Below are 18,643 nucleotides of genomic sequence, written 5' to 3' on the forward strand. Positions count from 1 at the left end.
TAGCATCCTTCCAATATAGAACGGATTTTTTAAAAAGTCATGATTGCTGTAAGACCTCAGTGTAAAGGTGACAGTAACTTAATATCAGATTCCTGTCAAACCGCAAAGCCTAATAGTCTGAGAACACGAGGGAAGTGACCATGCCTGTGGCTTGGGATATAAACAAAAAAGGCTAAAAATGCTCAGCACATCAGGCAGCATTACACTATTTAAACTTGATACTTTACTGTGTAGTCCCAGTGTGGTGCCATGTTGAACTTAAAGTTCACCATTTTCTCACCCTTGGCCATCTGCAACTCCAATCCCTTCCCATCACTAAGTCTTCCTTCTACTCTTTATGTCTAGCCACTTCGCACTTAACTTCAAACTTGGCCTGTGCACTCACCCTGGCTATCTTGCCTAAAATCAGTTTCTCCCTGCACTTTCGTCTTCTCATCAAGCAGCTCTCTCAAACATCCTATTCCTTGATCAATTTGAATACTACACTAAAGATGATTTTCCAATACCAAGCCTGGAAAACTTGCATTTGTTTTAAAGCATTTATATGCTTCATAATGCAACAGCCAGCTGACATTCATCCCCTAGACTTATATCTGAAGAACAGCTATCTGGTCAAAGTGCCTAAGTATGTCAGGAGGAGGTTGCATGTAGGGGGAAGAGGGCCAGTGGAGAATGGTATCTACAGATAAAGGTAACTACTGCTTGTTGAGTTTTAACATTTGAAAACATTCACATATGTATTGTAAAATAATTTGTAATTCATAACTTAAATAAAAAAGCATTCTTTCAATTCGCTAATTCATAGAAAATATTTAACAAAACAAAATCTTGCATACCATTGTGATGTAATGTGAACTTTCTTCCATTGTGCCTCAGAACAATAATCAATCGAGTCTGTTAAGTCCTATTGGCATAACAGAGTAATCAGAAATTAGTCACTTGTGCCATTTCACGGTTTTCAAAAAGAATCTAAGAAACATTTGAATAATTTTATTTACACCAAATGGATGCTCCACAGGCTGTTAAAACACTGGACATACTCAGCAGGTCAGGCAGCATCTGAGGAGAGGACTACTGAGATGTTCTCTTTTTCTTTTCACAGATGTTGCCTAATCTGCTGGGTATTTCCAACATTTCATGTTTTTATTGATGAAAGGTAAAAGTATTTTGCATTAGATGGCAATTGTGCAACATCATTACACATTAGTTTGCAATCATCTTCATTCCTCAATATTTGCACATTGTTCTAGCATCTTTACATCTGAAATAATTACATGAAGGAATAAATGGCCATATTCCTAGGTTTTTCACATTGCTTAACTCATTGCTAAATTGTGACGTAGTGGCCAGGGACATACATGCTAGGTGGATGAGCTATGGGAAATGCAGGCGTAGGGTGGGGAGGGTCAGCACAGAATCAATGGGCAGATTTACCTCTTTATGAACTGTAGGGATTCTATGATTCTAATTATTAAGTAATACAATATTTTAAACTGGTGAAATTTGAATTCAAAGAAAAGCTGCTTTAAGGGACCGTGTAACCACTGTCAATTATTGTAAAACAAGAATCTAGTTCACTAATAACCTTAGCCAACGATGCCAACATTCCATGGTTGAATAAAAAGGATTCATTAAGCAATTAAAAGCTCATATTCCAAAATGAAGCATACAAATTGCCGCTGTCAGGTCATCTTTCTGCATTTGAAAGTAATTATATCAATATTGGATCAATTGGAAATTTGTATGAAGGAGGATACTTTATTTGTAGTTCTTAAAATGCTACCTCCTGGTGGAAAATGTAAAGTGAGGGAAGCTGTTTGTGAGGCAAAAGGAGGATAAGTCAGGAAGTGATGAGCATGTCTGACAAACTTAAATGGTGAAGGGGTATGCTACGTTAGACTGGTAAACATGCTGATGTTGCTCTGAATGAGGAGATACTGTAAACACTTCCCTCTGACAAGCAGGGATTCCAACTGTTGTATCTCCTCAACTATACTTGGACAGGAAGTCTGTGCTATTGATGTCATCGATGTGTGCCTGGAACCGGACTCAAGCACTCACTGCACCCACTGGTGGTTATACTTGTAAGGAGTGCTTGCTCCATACATGCATTTTCCACTCTAGTTGCCAGTGCTCGGTGCTCTAGCCTTCACTCCACTCACCAGCCCGCTTGGGGAACAGTGATGGAGCAGGGCAGCGAGCTGAAGGTAGGCAGCAAGGAGTTGGAAACTGGGATGGACAAGTGGGGCTGTGAATATTGCAACCCCAAAATTTAAACGGTATTGATTCAAAACAACTGAAAATACCTCCTTATATCAGTCGTATTCTCTGATACATGAAGCTACCTACTTTGTCGCTGGCAGTGAGGTCAAAGGTACACAACTACATGGACAATTAGTGTGGTCCCTCTTCCCAACACTTCCTCACTCTGCAGCCTGTTCTATCCAACAGCTTCCAGCAACAGCTAGGGTCCCATGACCACAATGACTGAAACCAGCTGCAAATCATTATAATCAGTGAAGATTTGGACTCCACTGCTCAAACCCAATGACCTGAACCCATCTGTTAAACCCATGGCATATTTGGTGTCTCCTCCATCTACCTGCTCAATCCCACAGCAGCAACAAGCACAAGCAACCTGCTAGTGGGGTGAATGATTGCTGCTAGAAATGGGCTGGTGCGAAGCTGAGTGACAGAGATGGAGGTCTGGCTCTGGCTGCAAAGGGCTTCCCTATTCTGCAGTTTGTGGTTTGCCTTCTGGACAGCCCAGAACTTGGGAAGTGACATGAAGCATAGAAGATCAAGGTCCAGCATGGCAACAAAATTGGAAAACATTTCCTACAGCAAAGTCAGAATGGGGTCAAAACGTCTCATCACTTTTAGAGTTAATGAAATCCGTACTGGAAGGCAGGCCATTAAATAGTGCAGACAAGAAATGAGATTAACACAAATATTTAGCAATGAACAGGTGAAAATTAGTTTGACAAATAAGGTTGGTGCAGGTTACCACCAGGAGATTTAGTGTTAAGTTTGAAACCCAAGACACTCTTATTTTCCCCCTCACAATAAAGAAAGCAGTTATGACAAAAACATGAGATCCATCCACAAAAATTATCATGAACATTCATCCTGCACTGAGAGCTAACAAGATAAAAAGCTAAAATACTCACCTGAAATTTAACCTTACATTTATAAAATTCAGTAAAAGGTATTTGTGGGCAATTGCAAGGTTGCAGGTGTATCTCAAGGCTGCTTAGAGGATTTACATTTACAGGGCTGAATTTACAAATGAAAGTGTGCAAGGTCACATTAGAAAAACAATTTTGATCATTACTAAACACAACTGCTTAGACAAGTTATTGTACCTCGCAGTTAGACTTAAGTCATGATAGATTACTTAATAAGGGGCTTTCAAACAAAAATGAGGTTTTAACTATTAATACAGTAATAGTGACTATCCAGAAAGTTTGTGGATACTTGGTCAAATGTAAAACTCAGGATATAAACTCACACTGTCATGGAATCTATTCCAGTATTGAAGATATTACTTCCATGAAAAATTCTTCTTGACTCCAACTGAAACACCCATCTTAATTACAAATTCAAGCAACCGAAGCCCCATTTACGTTAAGCAAGCATCCCTGTGCAAAACCAAAGAGTGCTACACTATCACAATTTCAGGTCAATGTGAAAGATGCTTTGGTCATAAAATATAAACACCAAAGACCACAATGTCCTCCTGTCTGAGCCAGCATTTCCTGTTCAGTGATAACTATTCCAATACACAGTTACTATTTTTCCACTCCATTATTGTTTGAGGGACATAAAAGACACAGAACAGCCTGCAGTGGAAATGTCAATACACCTTACCATATTTTCACCACCCAAATAAGTTATTATATTAATGCAAGTGTTTTCTCCTCACTCCACAAAATGGACAGTGCTACATTCAGGATAAAGAGAAAGGAGTGAAACTGTTTGAGCATTAAAGCGAAGACACATAGTGAGGATGTGGATTGACGCTCCACGTGTTGGAGACCCTTTGTCAGAGCAGAGCACTGAATGAAGACAAACGCAGTTTCACTCACTCTCTCTCAGAGATTAGTGTTTTCATAATGCCTTACTTGTATTTCATGTTTAATATGTCAAATCTGTGGATTTTTTTTTCTATGTTTTTATTGTATATGGAACTTTGTGATCTTTTCATCCCTCCTTATTCTGTTATGCCTGCATCATTTTACTGATAATCCATTTTAATAACAGTGATCTTTTGTCTAGTTATACAGTTTACATAAATATGTTAAGCCTCTCTCTTCAACAATTAATTACGTTGGCATGCCTCCACCCTCCTCTTTTCCCCTCATTGACTAAAATACCATTTTCTCTCAGCCTTCATTTGAAAGGCTGCGCATCCAATTACCAGACCGTCCCCCTCCACTTAAGGAATGCTGATAAACCCATAAATTTCTGACATTTTCTAGTTTTTGTTCTTGCCTATCATTACAAATTACAAAACAAAGTAATTAAGCCCAAATTATTAACATAAAATGTTTCAAAATAGATTCTATTAAAAGCTCATTATTTTGGAGTTAAAATTAGAGACGGCTAGTGTCATATTCTCAACATTGCTACCAAGTGCCATGAGCTAACATTCCAAAGTCAGGTTGGAAAGATTTTGTCATGATACTAGATATCAATTGCCTCAGAAAATCATTTTTTTCTCCATCATTAGAAAGTTTTCCATTTTTATTTCCCAATCTCAGGTTGTTAAGATGCTTTGCAACTAGCTTTGAACTACAGTTCTTTATAAATATCCCAGCGATGGAAGCATAGCAATACTTCAACAAAAAGTAGGAAGATTAAGACACAAATATAAAAGTGACACGAATAATCATCATTATGGTCCAGTTATGATGTACAAGTAATCCATTCACACATTTTAAAGAGGTATTATTATGATTTTATTTTAGAAGTATCAAGTTAATAATGGAGACAGCACTTTAGATGCACGGGGACCCTTTTTATACAGTGCTCAAATGGAATACCAAACATCATTAAATAGATCATAGAAATCCCACCATTCAGGTTATCAGTATTACTCATCAGCCAGAGTTTACTGCACTTGTATTTCATTTAGTTGTGTTGTTTTTAATCAGAACATCTTTATTACCAATTCGACTAGCTCACAAAAGGATGGAACAATCTGTAGGGTAGATAAATGTATTGCAACTGGTAACTTAAAAGCATCATGACCTGCTTATCCAATAATTAATAACTGGTTGTTTCTTCTCCCTTGGCAAAAGCACAATGAACCTATTCCTGTCCTCATTTGACACTTACTCTGCAGTTGAGTTTAACAAATAATAACAGGCAGCCAATGTTTCTTCTAAGGTAAGCATAACGTGAGAGGGATCCTACAGACTGCTTAGAAGATAATGTGCATTGAGGTGAACAGGTTGTGCACAAAAATCAAAATTTTGAAGAAACACTGGTGGAAGTTTTGATACTTGTCAGCCTTTATCCAAGAGTAAGTATGGAATTCATCAGTACAGAGATTGGTTCTGGATGTAGGTTTGTTCACTTAGCTGGAAGGATCATTTCATCACCCTACTAGGTAACATCTTCGGTGGACCTCCGGGCGAAGCACTGCTGATAATTCCTGCTTTCTATTTATATGTTTGGGTTTCTTTGGGTTGGTGATGTCATTTTCTGTGGTGATGTCGTTTCATTTCCTGTTCTTTTTCTTAGGGGGTGGTAGATAGGATCTAACTCAATGTGTTTGTTGATGGAGTTCTGGTTGGACTGCCATGCTTCTCGGAATTCTCGTGTGTGTCTCTGTTTGGCTTGTCTTAGGATGGATGTGTTGTCCCAGTCAAAGTGGTGTCCTTCCTTATTTGTATGTAAGGATACAAGTGAGAGAGGGTCATATCATTTTGTGGCTAGTTGATGTTCATGTATCCTGGTGGCTAGTTTTCTGCCTGTTTGTCCAATGTAGAGTTTGTTACAGTTCTTGCAAGGTATTTTGTAAATGACATTAGTTTTGCTTGTTGTCTGTATAGGGTCTTTCAAGTTCATTAGCTGCTGTTTTAGTGTATTGATGGGTTTGTGGGCTACCATGATGCCAAGGGGTCTGAGTAGTCTGGCAGTCATTTCCGAGATGTCTTTGATGTAGGGGAGTGGCTAGGGTTTCTGGACGTGTTTTGTCTGCTTATTTGGATTTGTTGTTGAGAAATCGGCGGACTGTGTTCATTGGGTACATATTCTTTTTGAATACACCGCATAGGTGATTTTCCTCTGCTCTGCGTAGTTCCTCTGTGCTGCAGTGTGTGTTGCCTCATTGAAATAATGTTCTGCTGCAGCTTCATTTGTGGGTGTTGGGATGATTGCTTCTGTAGTTCGATATTTTATACATACATGTTGTTTGGGTCTGCTACATGAATGACACCTTTGTCATCACTAAGTGAAGCAAATTAGACGAAACTTCAAGACCATCAATAATACCCTTACTTGCAGAAAACTCACTAAAGAGGAGGAAAACAACAACAAACTGCCATTCCTAGATGTCATAGTAGAGCGACAGCCAATGGGGAACTTCAAACCAGCATCTACAGGAAAACACCATAGGAAATGATGTCACAATAGGAAATGATATCACCAACCCAAACATATAATTAGAAAGCAGGAATTATCAGCAGTGCTTCTCCCAGAGGCCCACTGAAGATGTTACATGTAGGGTGACAAAACATCTGGAAATGAACCTTCCAGCACAGCGAGCAAACTTACATCCAGAACCTCAACCTGAGCTACAAATCTTCTCAAAACTCGCTAAGAGATTGGTTATTGTGAACCATCCCAAGATCTTGCTGATTCGCATCACACTGGGGAGTTACCAACAAAGATACCAGGAAAGCTTTATGATCAGAGACAGAGTTGGGAAAAGGAAGGGTTGTGCCTTCTGCTCATTATTCCAGGTAAATTACAAAAAAAAAGGCTTTCATTTTAATTCCTTTGTTTTTTTAACAAATGCCAAAATACAAAAGTCCATAGTTATATCTTTGCCAGCAATTTGAAATCCAGTGCAGACAGAAGAATGCAATAACAACATCTTAGGGGTTACTAATTACCAGAAACTGAACTGGATTACCAATATAAATACTGTAGTTACAGGAGCAGGTGAGAGGCTAGAAATCCTGTAACAAATAACTCAATCCTGACTTTCCAGTGAAAGCGCAACCCTCCACAGCCACCCTTTTGGGGCAACATGGTGGCTCAGTGGTTAGCACTGCTACCTCACAGTGCAAGAAGCCCGGGTTTGATTCCTACCTTGGGCAACTATCTGTATGGCATTTGCACATACTCCCTGTGTCTGGGTGGGTTTCTTCCGGATGCTCCGGTTTCTTCCCACAATCCAAAGATTAGTAGGCCAGGTGAATTGGCCATGCTGCATTGTCCATACTGTCCAAGGATAGGTGCATCATTCAGGGGAAATGTAGAGTAATGGAATAGGGGAATGGATGGGATACCCTTCGGAGGGTCAATGTGGACTTGTTGGGCCAAATGGCCTGTTTCCACACTGTAGGGATTTGACCCAAGAAAGTGATAGCAGGAGTAGGCCATTCAGCCCATCAAGACATCCATGCCATCCTATGAGATCATGGCTGATCTGCTACAGGTCTCAACTCTGCTTTTGTATCAACTGCTCATTACCTTCAACACCTTCATATTTCAAAAAGCCATCCACATTTTTAAATACTTCCACAGACCCAACCTTCACAGCAGAATTCGAGACCCTCTGGGAGAAGAAATTCACATCTCAGCTTTAAATAAATGCCCCATATTCTGCAACTATGTCTGCTAATTCATAGTGGGGACATCTTCTCAACAGCCATTCTGTCAAAAACCCTCAGAATCCTGCATGTTTCTATATGATCAGCCCTCGTTCTTCTAAACACTAATGAATAAAGAGTTCCTGTTTAGCCATTCTTTAGTCAACTCCTTCATCGTAGGAATAAGCTTTGTGAATATCTTTTAAACTGTCTACAATACCAATATAGTCAGTTCTTCTATAACTGTTCTTGTGATGGGTGTGTTCTTGTGCAACCCCGTTATAGAAAAAATGTGCTTTAGAAACAATGCTTAAAGTGTTGGTGCCATAATCACATTACAGCCAACACACGTTTTAAAAGTTTGCACTGTAGAAACAGTGCCCCATAATTTGTCAATCGCATTACAGTAAATTTGCGTTAATGAAACCCAAGTTATAACAGAATGACCTGTCTATTCTAAAATCAGGTGCCCCCTCACCAACACCCTGTGCAGCTGTAACAAGGCTTCATTATTTTTAAACTCCAATTCCCTAACAATAAAAAGCTAAAATTGCACTTTAATTACTTGATACACCTGTACGCTAACATTTGGTGTTTCATGCGCAAGAACACCCAGATCTCTATGTGCTGCACCTTTTTGGAGTCTCTCTCCATTTAAATAATCGTCTGCCTTTAGATTCTTCCTACCAAAGTTCATGATCTCACAATTTCCGACATTAAACTCTATCATGTTTTTGCCAACTCACTCAACCTATCTATATTCACTGTAGAGATCTTATATGTCTTCATCACAAATGCCTTCCCACCTAGTTTGCTATTACCAGAATAACAGGATACATTACACATACTGGATTAGTGGTGCTGGAAGAGCACAGCAGTTCAGGCAGCGTTTTTACCTACATTACACATACTGTCATGCTCCAAGTCATTAACGTAGGTGATAAAAAGGACAGACTCTTGTGGCACTCCAGTAGTTCCGTCTTTTCAATCTGAAAAAGACTCAATCCTGACTCGGTGTGTTAATCAATTCCCAATCCATATTAATACATTATCCCTGTCTTGTGAAATAACCTTTTGTAAGATACCTTTTCAAATGCGTACTGGAATTCCAAACACATTACATCCATCAGTTCTCCTCTGCTTGTTATATCCACAAAGAACTCTACCAAATTTATCGAACATGACTTTCCCTTCACTAAACCATACTGACTCCGTTGAATTGCACTGCTTTGTTAAATGTCCTGCTAACTTTTCCATAACAATGGGCTTCAGCATTTTGCCAGCGACAGAAGTTAGGCTAACTGGCCTAGTTTCCTGATTTCTGACTCCCTCCCTTCTTGAACAGGGCTGTTACACTATTGCACTTCCGAATCTCTGGAATCCTCAAAGAGTGCTGGAATATTTCAACCAATGTCTCCACTAGCAGTCATATACTTTGTCCTTCGTGATTAAGTACTCCCCACTTGCCTGAATGAGTGTCCAAAAATACTCAAGAAGCTTGACACCTTCCAGGACAAAGCAGCCCATTTGATTGATCATCCACAAAAATTCATTTCCTCCTCCACCAATATACAGTAGCAGCAGTATGTACCAACTACAGGATGAACTGCAGGAAGCAGAAGGTATAATCATCAGTACTTTCTTTTCCAATACTAATACAAGGAACGAAACTGAATGAACCACTTCTTTTGCAATTTATGTTCTGGTTACTTGATAATAGGAAGAATTTTTTTTTGCTTATTTTTGATAAGCACATCACTTTACTACAAAATCTCCATAACTCGAAATAAAACCACTACATTTGTCACTACGTGCTTTAAATTCATAGCAATATTATCGTATGTATTCACTTTCCATTCACACAACATTTTCAGATCAATTCTTAACTGCAAAAGATAAAACATAAATTGAATTGGGCGGCATGGTGGCTCAGTGGTTAGCACTTCTACCTCACAGCGTCAGGGACCTGGGTTTGATTCCAGCCTCAGGCAACTGTCTGTGTGGAGATTGCACATTGTCCCCGTGTCTGTGTGGGTTTCCTTGGGTGCTCCGGTTTCCTCCCACAATCCAAAGATGTGCAGGTCAGATGATTTGGCCATGCTAAATTGCCCACAGTGTTAGGTGCATTAGTTAGGGGTGAGTGTACGGTTAGGGGAGTGGGTCTGGATGGGTTACTCTTCGGAGGGTCAGTGTGGATTTATTGGGCTGAAGGACCTGTTCCCATACTATAGGGAATCCCATACTAATCTAATCATAAGCTTTGCAGTTCTTAGTTTACACAATTCATATTTAGTAAGCAAACATAATGTCCAAAATTGAGATAAGAGAAAAAGGTATTTTAGATGAAGAGGTCATTCATTTCTTCCACATGGGCAATTATAAAGGTTCCAAATAATTTTTCGACATGGAACTATCACTGAGCAAACAGCATTTATGGCAGTCATAACAAGTGATAAGATCACCCTAACAAAAAGAACCATATAAACTTCAGCATTGCAGACCACCTCTCTTGGGATAACACGACAACCACAGGCCCATATGCAAGAAAGAAAGTTGGTTCAGCAAAGTAAACAGCATCTACACCAAACGTGCAAAATCCAATATGTCAAGAGGAAGTCGGATGGTGATGCAGTTGGATAACTTTTCCCCCCCAAGCACCAACAGCAACATGAACAGCCAATTCTCTGGATATCGATGACAATTTACTCATGAGGGGACCAACTCATATACAGCTCAGACATAGTCAAACAGGAGGAGTCTGCCACAAGTCAGCATCTTGACACTGCATATTTCCATAAGTCCTGCACCATTATGCCTGGAGAACCACAATGTTACAGTCCTGTTAATAAGTACTAATGTGATTACGGGCATTGAAAATACAAGCACAGTACAAAAGCAATGATGTACATTCGTGAACCTCACTGTTTTGGTCTCAGCTGGAGACAGACTGGCAAAACTAGGGTCCATTTCCCTTGGAGAAGGGAAGTTGTGGGTTGTGATTAAATGTAGAGGTGTTCTAAATCACAAGGATTTGCATAGAGTAGACAGGGAGAAACTGTTCACATTGGTGGCAGGGTCGAGGATCATATGACACTGACATAAGGTTATTGGCACATAAACTACAGGTGAGCCCTAAATACCAGAAGTGAGCTGAGGAAAGGTCTTTCCAAAGTGAGTGGCCAGATCCACAAAGCACTGCCTGAGAGCGTGGTGGTAACAGTGGCTTTCAAAAGAGAATTATATAATTGTACAGAAGAAGAGCTTTGCAGACTATGAAGAAAAGGCAGTGATGTTGGGCGAGCTGAGTTGCTCTTACAGAAACCTGGTATGATCATAATGGGCTGACTGGTCTGCTTCTGTGCTGCAACAGTTTGATGATTCTACATGAGGGAAAAGGGAATGAGAAGTGGGGAAAGTCAGTGCTTTAGTCATGGGGGGAGTTTTACAAAACTATAAACCAAAAATATATGATCGACATTTCTTAACCGGCTATTTACCAAAAAAAAAATCAACAAATGGCCTCTTCAACACTCTTGTTGGCTCTGGTGTTGAAATGTCACTTAGTCATCTTTCTTCTCCTGGGGCATTTAATGCTTTTTGTCTGGTAGTCAAGCCTCTGTATTTCATGAAACATAGCAGGCAATGGCATGCTGCTGATGAAACAACTCACTTAATTTAGTTTATACAATTAAAAATTTTGTTTCCCACCTTGTAACCTTCATTTCATTCCAGCGGTTCATGTTAATGTCCAGTCTTACTACAACTTCTCCCACATGGCGATATTGCTCCAGGCGCTCTGGTTTCCTCCCACAGTCCAAAGATATGCAAGTTAGATAGATTGGCCATACTAAATTGCCCCGTAGTGTTCAGAGATGTGCAGGTTAGGTTGGTTAACTATGGGAAATACAGGGTTACAGGGATAGGAGGTGTGCTGGGTGGATACTCTTCAGGGGGGTCAGCGCAGACTCAATGGACCGAATGGCCTGCTTCTGCACTGTAGGGATTCTATGCTTCCAGTTTATGCAGAGATACAATGGGCAACAGCAGTTTATTCAACAAGCCATCAGAAAGCTTTGCACAGCCAGGAAGGAGAGATCACATTGGGAGTGAGACACAGCCCACGTGAGGATATAGTCCAGAGATTTTGGATCAGATGGGAATTCAGTGCAGAGCTGAAGATGTGCGTTTTGCTTGTTTTTTCTGGTTCAGTGTTTGTAGATTTATTTTTGAAACGAGATTAATTGGAGCCCAGGATCAAGGGCCCAGCACAAAACAAAGTGACATCATCTGAAAGCCGTAAGGACAGTGTTCGGTAACAGCTGCTACTTTGACTATCTATTTAGAGGTTACTTTCAGATTGAAGGTAATTAAGGAAATACTTACAGACTGAATGACCAGGAGGTTTCTTTTTTTTAAAAAAATTAAGAACAAAGTAAATACATTGGAGATGCAAATAAAATACAGATGCAGGGTCAGGTGATGTGCTGTACCTGTATGATGTGGGGGCTGGTGGACCCCATTGTGGTTCATAGTGACAACATTGGTAGCAAGTGCAGGCTGCTTGAGGAACTCCAGTTCAGAGTTGTTGACCTGGAGTCTGAGAGTTGAACACTGCAACATAATAGGGAGAGGGAAGAGTTACCTAGACACTATGTTTCAGAACATAGTCACACTCCTTAGATTAACTATCACGAATTGTCAGGGCCAGGGGTAGGTGGATATGACTACAAGGGAGGCAGGTAGAGGTATACAGGGTGTAGTGTTGAAGGAGCCTCAGCCCTTGAGCTTGTCTAAACGGTTTGAGACTTTTGCTCCCTTCGTGGATGATAGCAGCAGCTTCAGGGAGACTGAGCAAACTGACCACAGCACCATGGTACAGAGAGCCTTTCAATTGGGTGGGGGTAGAAAGGCAGTTCTCTCTGGCCAGGATTGAGAGCCCTAAAGGCTGAGTTGCTGGCCTGGTGGCCGGGTTCAGGATATCTCATCTGGGCTGCAGAGTGATGCAAAATATCTGTTTAACTCCTCTCACAATTTCCTAATTCCCCACAATACTCTCCAGATTCATTTTCTAAGGTGTTCATTTTGACCTCTCTCTTCGACTTGAAAAAGAACCCCTTATCCCCACTTGCTATTTCCTGCCCATGAGCCAATTCACTATCATGTTGACAGACTACCTCCAATACTGTGGGCTCTTATCTTACAACGTAACCTTTTGTAAGATATCTTGTTGAACACCTCTAGAAGTCCTAATATAGTGCACCTACCAGTTCCTCTCTATCTACTCTGATTGAGACTTCCTTAAAAATCAACTCTAATAAATTAGCAAACATAATTTCCCTTTCATGAAGCCACACTGCTTGATTAGATTATGGATTCCAAATATAAAAGAAGGGGGAAGTCTTACTACAACTGTACAAGGTGCTAGTGAGATCATATCTGGAGTACTGATGGATTTAGTCGTCTTATTTAAAGGGAGCTTTCATTTCATTGGAAGCAGCTCAGAACATTCGCTAAGATGACCCTTGGTATGGAGGAACTGTCTTATGAGCAAAGGCTAAACAGGTCGGCGCTCTACTCACTGGAGTTCAGAAGAATGATCTCATTGAAACATATAGGTTTCCGAAGGAGCCTGACAGGGTAAATGCTGAGAGGAAGTTTCACCTCATGGAAGAGTCTATGACCAGACAGAATGGTCTCAGAATAAAGAGGTACCAATTTACGACTGAGAGGAGGTGGATTTTCTTCTCTTATGGGCTGGAAGTACTTGGAACTCCATGCCACAGAGAGCTGTGTGGGCAGAGTCCTTGTGTATATTTAAGGCCGAGTTAGATAGATTCTTGATCACTAAAGGAAATCAAGTGTTATGAGGAAAGGGCAGGAGTCAATCTGCCACAATCCTACTAAATCACACAGCAGGCTCCCAGGGCTGAATGGCCTACTCCTGTTTCTTATGGTCTTATTACAATCTAACAACTTACTGTCAGAATTACAGCTCAGTACAATTCTTTCAGCCAATGCCCACACTCTTCCCATTTGCATTAAAAGTCAACATCAAAACTGCAAACTCCATTGTTTTGCTCAAAAGATTAACTCTGCAACCCAATAATTACTTACCCAAGCTCAGCAGACTTTAAATCAGACAAAAGACTGAAAAGGGAACTTTGTCAGCTTGTACAGTATCACAAGTAATTTATCCACCAAGCTACTAAAGAAACAGACAGTCATCAACAACATCTGCTACCAATAACAAGGTAGCTACATCCAATCAGTTTTTATATTTATATTTAAAGGTTAACGTATAGCATGATTCCATATCTGTATATCCAAGTTAAAAGGTTGTAGGTCCAAGACATCCTCTAGACTTGAGAGCATAATTCAAGGCTGGCATTCGAGCTTAGTATTGAACAAGTATTATCCTGATGAAGATCACTTGTTGCCTAAATTCTAACAATAATTTAGAATTATCCTTTGAAACTGCTTAATTTGCTGTAAAGCACTTTAAAACATCCAATCATCACAAAAGGTGTTATTTAGATTAGGTTTTTTTAGATTAGATTACTTACCCCTTCACCTAACACTATGGGCAATTTAGCATGGCCAATTCACCTAACCTGCACATTTTTGGACTGTGGGAGGAAACCAGAGCATCTGGAGGAAACCCATGCAGACATGGGGAGAATGTGCAAACTCCACACAGAGAGTCGCCTGAGGCGGGAATTGAACCTGGGTCGCCAGCACTGAGGCAGCAGTGCTAACCACTGTGCCACCATGCCACCTACAAGTCTTCTTCTAACTTCTTTTTGAAGTAAACAATAATTACAAGTGGCTGCATACCTTTTGTGTTCTAAATAAAGTATGGCAATGCCACCAAATGGATCCAGGCAACTCATGTCAATATCAAGAGCTCACAGAGCAAGTAAAGAAGAAACAATCACACGCTGAGCAATGTTCCCTTCTCTATGCCCCAAGAATTACCATAGTAATTACTATGGTAATTACAGCAACTCCTCAAGCCTGTTCAATTAAAGCAATTAAAGTAATATGATAATTCCAATTCAGAGGACAAAAAGTCCTCCTTTGACATTTTATTTACATTGCTGAATTTGAATTTGGATAATTAATTTAGTTACCGTTCTAGTAATAACAGTTTCCAGTATCTATTGTTTTTTTTTCCACAGAATCATATTATTATGGTGTTTAATGTGGCCATTTAGCCCATTGTGCCTGTAGTAGCTCCATTACAGCGTGTCAATCTCCTGTCTTTTCCCCATATCGCTCCAAAACCATTACAATCCAAAATGCCATTCAATCTCCTTTTGAATGCCTCAGTTGAAGTTTACTCTACCACATTACCAGGCAGTGTGTTCCATATCCTAACAACTCGCTGAGTGAGAACTCTTTTTTCTCACATCACACTTGTTTTATTTGCACATCATTTTAATCCTATTCCCTCCACTTCTTGTTTCTTCTACAAGTGGAAATAACTTCTCTATGTCTACTCTGTTCAGCTTACTCAAGAGTTTGAAAATCTCAATCAGATCTCCTCTCGGCCACCTTCTCACCAAGGAGCACAGTCCCAACCTCTTCAATCTGCCAACAGTTCTGATGAAGAATCATTAGATTCGAAATATTAACTCTGCCCACTTCCAAGATCTGCTGAGTTTCACCAGCAATTTCTGTTTTTGTTTCTTTAATCGGTCCTCATATCAGTACCTTCTCATTCCTGAAGATATTCTTACAAATCACCTTTGCACTCTTTCCAATGCCTTCACATCTTTTCAATTCTGTGACACACACAATACTTCTGAAGTCTAACAATAATTGTTCAAAATAATTTCCTTCTTTTGCACTCTATGCCCTTATTAGGAAAGGAGAATTTACATGTTTTATTTTCTGCTCTTTCCATCTGCACAGCCTATTTCAATGATAGGTGCACACATATAGCTACGTCCTGCTGCTCCTGCACTACCTTTAGAATTGTATCCCCTGTTTTGTCACCTGCAAGCTTGGAAATTGTCCCATGCACACCAAATCCAGATCATTTATATATATCAGGAAAGGTAAAGGTCCTAATGCTTCACTACAAACCTTCCTCCATCCCGAAAAAAAACCATTGACTATACTCTCTATGTTCTATCTCTCAGCCAATCTTGTATCCATATCCCAACTTTACCATGGTCTATAACCTTCCTCACAAATCTATTGTGAGGGGCTGTATCAAATGCCTTCTGGCAATCCGTGTGTGTACCACGTCAAAAGCTTTATCTTTGTTAACCCTTTCCTTTATCTCTTCAAAAAATTCCAGCAAGTTAGTTAAACATGATATCCCCTTTAGAAATCCATGCTGTCTCTTTGTAATCAACCCACCTTTTTCCATGTGACTGATTCTATGACAAATAACAGTTTTCAATTTCTAGTCTCACTTCCTTCAAAATCTTGAATGCAAGTCATTCGTTCAGCTTTATCAACTTTAAGGGCCAAGAACTATCCAAGACTTCCTCCTTATTAATTTTTATCCCTTCTAGTGACAGTTTCTTCCTCTGTCACCATGGCATGGGCAGCTCTCTCCACTTTTGTAAAGGCAGATGCAAAATATTCATTTAACACCTCAGTTACGCCCCCTGCCTCCATCTATCAACCCCCTTTTTGGTCTCTGACGGACACCATTCCTCTCCCAGTCACTCTCTAACACTTTGTATGCTTAAATGCACATTTAAATGCATGATCTATCAGTAGACTTTTGTGGCATTATACGATTTATGACAAATTAGCAGCAGTTTTGGGCAGTTGGCACTAGATTCAACTGGCCCAAACTTACCTTCTAGTGGCCCATAGTAAATTAAAATTATAATCTCAGTTGAAAGGCCAGTATTTAAACTAGACATTTTTCCAAAGGCAATTACTTTTAAAACTAAACTAAGACATTACAACATGTATTACTTAACTGTAAATATAGACAGTATAACTAAGAGGTTAGCAGATAGCATACTAACTGTACAAAGAAACAAGAACTGTGTATGCAGTACTGTATTTGGATTTATGCAGTTGTCAATTTCAGCAGTGCAGATATTTTATGTATATATTAACTTGGAATTAGATAAAATGTTAAATCTAGGCCCCACATGGCCAGTCAGGTAGCTGTAAAATGATCCATGGCACAATTCAGTAAGAGCAGGAAATGTTATTCTGGCTGATAAGCTAACATTTACACCTCAGATAATATCAAAAACAAAACTGCCTTATAAATTATCTCATTACTCCTTGTGGACTGTACTAAAGCACAATCTACTTTTAGCTTTTCCCTACATTAAGGCAGTGACTGTTTTTTAAACCTGTCTTACCCAGGTTGTAAGACTCTATATTAATGCAAAGTATTTAGAGTTAGAATGAGGTTTATTGTCACATGTATGCAATTAAAGTGAGTCTACTTATTTCAATTGTGTGTGAGAACTCAACATTGACCATGCAAATAATTTAATGACAATTAAAATGAATCAATACTTCTGAAAAATTACACATTCAGGACATTGTCTAGCATTGATTGGCTATGCTAAATTGCCCCATAGTGTTCAGGGATGTGCAGGCTAGCTGGATTAGCTATGTTAAATGCAGGGTTATGCAGACAGGGTAGAGGGATGCTCTTTGGAGAACTGGTGCAGATTCAATAGGCTGAATGGTCTCTTTCTACACTTTAGGGATTCTATGATTCTATTACCACTTTTCATAAATATTTACTTATGTAAATATCTCTTCTTGTTACTTCAGTAACAAAGAACAGATAATGTGGAAAATGCTACAAAGCTATTGTCTAATGTTACATTTACATAACCAAAGGCAATGAATGTTTCTACATAGGACATTCCTGACCTTCCAATTCTGTGCTGAGCCCTTTTTATACTATTGCCTCTCCTGTGGTTTGGGTATAACCCTTACTTCAAACTTGGTGGCTGATCGCAATTAGGTGAAAATTCAACCAATCATACAACACAGAAAGAGGACTTTCAGTCTGTGTGCCTACTACACCAGCTCTTTGACAGATCTATTCAATAAATTCTACTCTTCTGCTCTTGCCCCTTAGACTTTCAGATTTTGCCAACACATAATTACGTCCATTTAAATTACTATTGGAATTTCTTTCATCATTAATTTAGACAGTGCTTTCTAGATTCTCAAATAAAATTCACTGAGCAAAAAAAACTTTTTTCTTCTTCTTTTGCAAATATTGTCAAACCTATCTCTTCTGAAATATTGACTGGGTATCTTCTGGGTAGCTACAAAACCAGTAAAAGGTTTACCACTATCTATTCCATCAAAACTCAATGATTTTGAATACAGTACCTAACAAAACTCCTCCAGTGTACAATTCCAACTTCTCCAATCTTTCAACATTACTGAAGCTACTTAACCTTGGGTACAATTGTAATAGATCACCTCTGAATCCTGTTCAAAGCCTTCGCATCTCAGCCCCAATAAAGAAAAGAACACAATACTTGAGAGAAGCCCAAACAGTAACTTCTACAAGTACAATCATTACTTGCTCACTTTTACACTCCATGTCTCTATTAATAAATACAAGTATCCCTTAAATCTTACACAATCCTATAAGCTTTTTAAATGGTCTCATCAAAACCCTACCACCCAAAAAATGCAATTGCAAACCTTGATATTTCTGTTCTTATATCTTGTGAAAATTGTGCCATTTAGTTGATATTGCATTGCCTGATTCATCATGCATCACTTCACACTCCTCCACAGTAAATTTTAATTGCCTTGTATACGGAATGACACTATCTCTTTAATCCCATGGGATTCAATGT

At 39.4% G+C, this 18,643-nt stretch overlaps 1 protein-coding gene across 5 annotated transcripts in view; it reads right to left on the minus strand.

Moving 5' to 3' along the window:
- Window positions 1-18,643, minus strand: part of znf148 (zinc finger protein 148) — a 58,408-nt gene that overhangs the window by 38,689 nt on the left and 1,076 nt on the right. For 4 of the 5 annotated variants that reach the window (XM_072579583.1, XM_072579582.1, XM_072579580.1 and 1 more), the window contains exon 2: window positions 837-904. The gene's annotated coding sequence lies outside the window, so the exon portion shown is untranslated. Of the gene's footprint in view, window positions 1-836; window positions 905-12,316; window positions 12,438-18,643 lie in introns of all 5 variants that reach the window. The other variant, XM_072579581.1, reaches the window with a different exon arrangement.

This window comes from Chiloscyllium punctatum, chromosome 10 (genome assembly GCF_047496795.1).
Source record: "Chiloscyllium punctatum isolate Juve2018m chromosome 10, sChiPun1.3, whole genome shotgun sequence".
Lineage (NCBI taxonomy): Eukaryota > Metazoa > Chordata > Chondrichthyes > Orectolobiformes > Hemiscylliidae > Chiloscyllium > Chiloscyllium punctatum.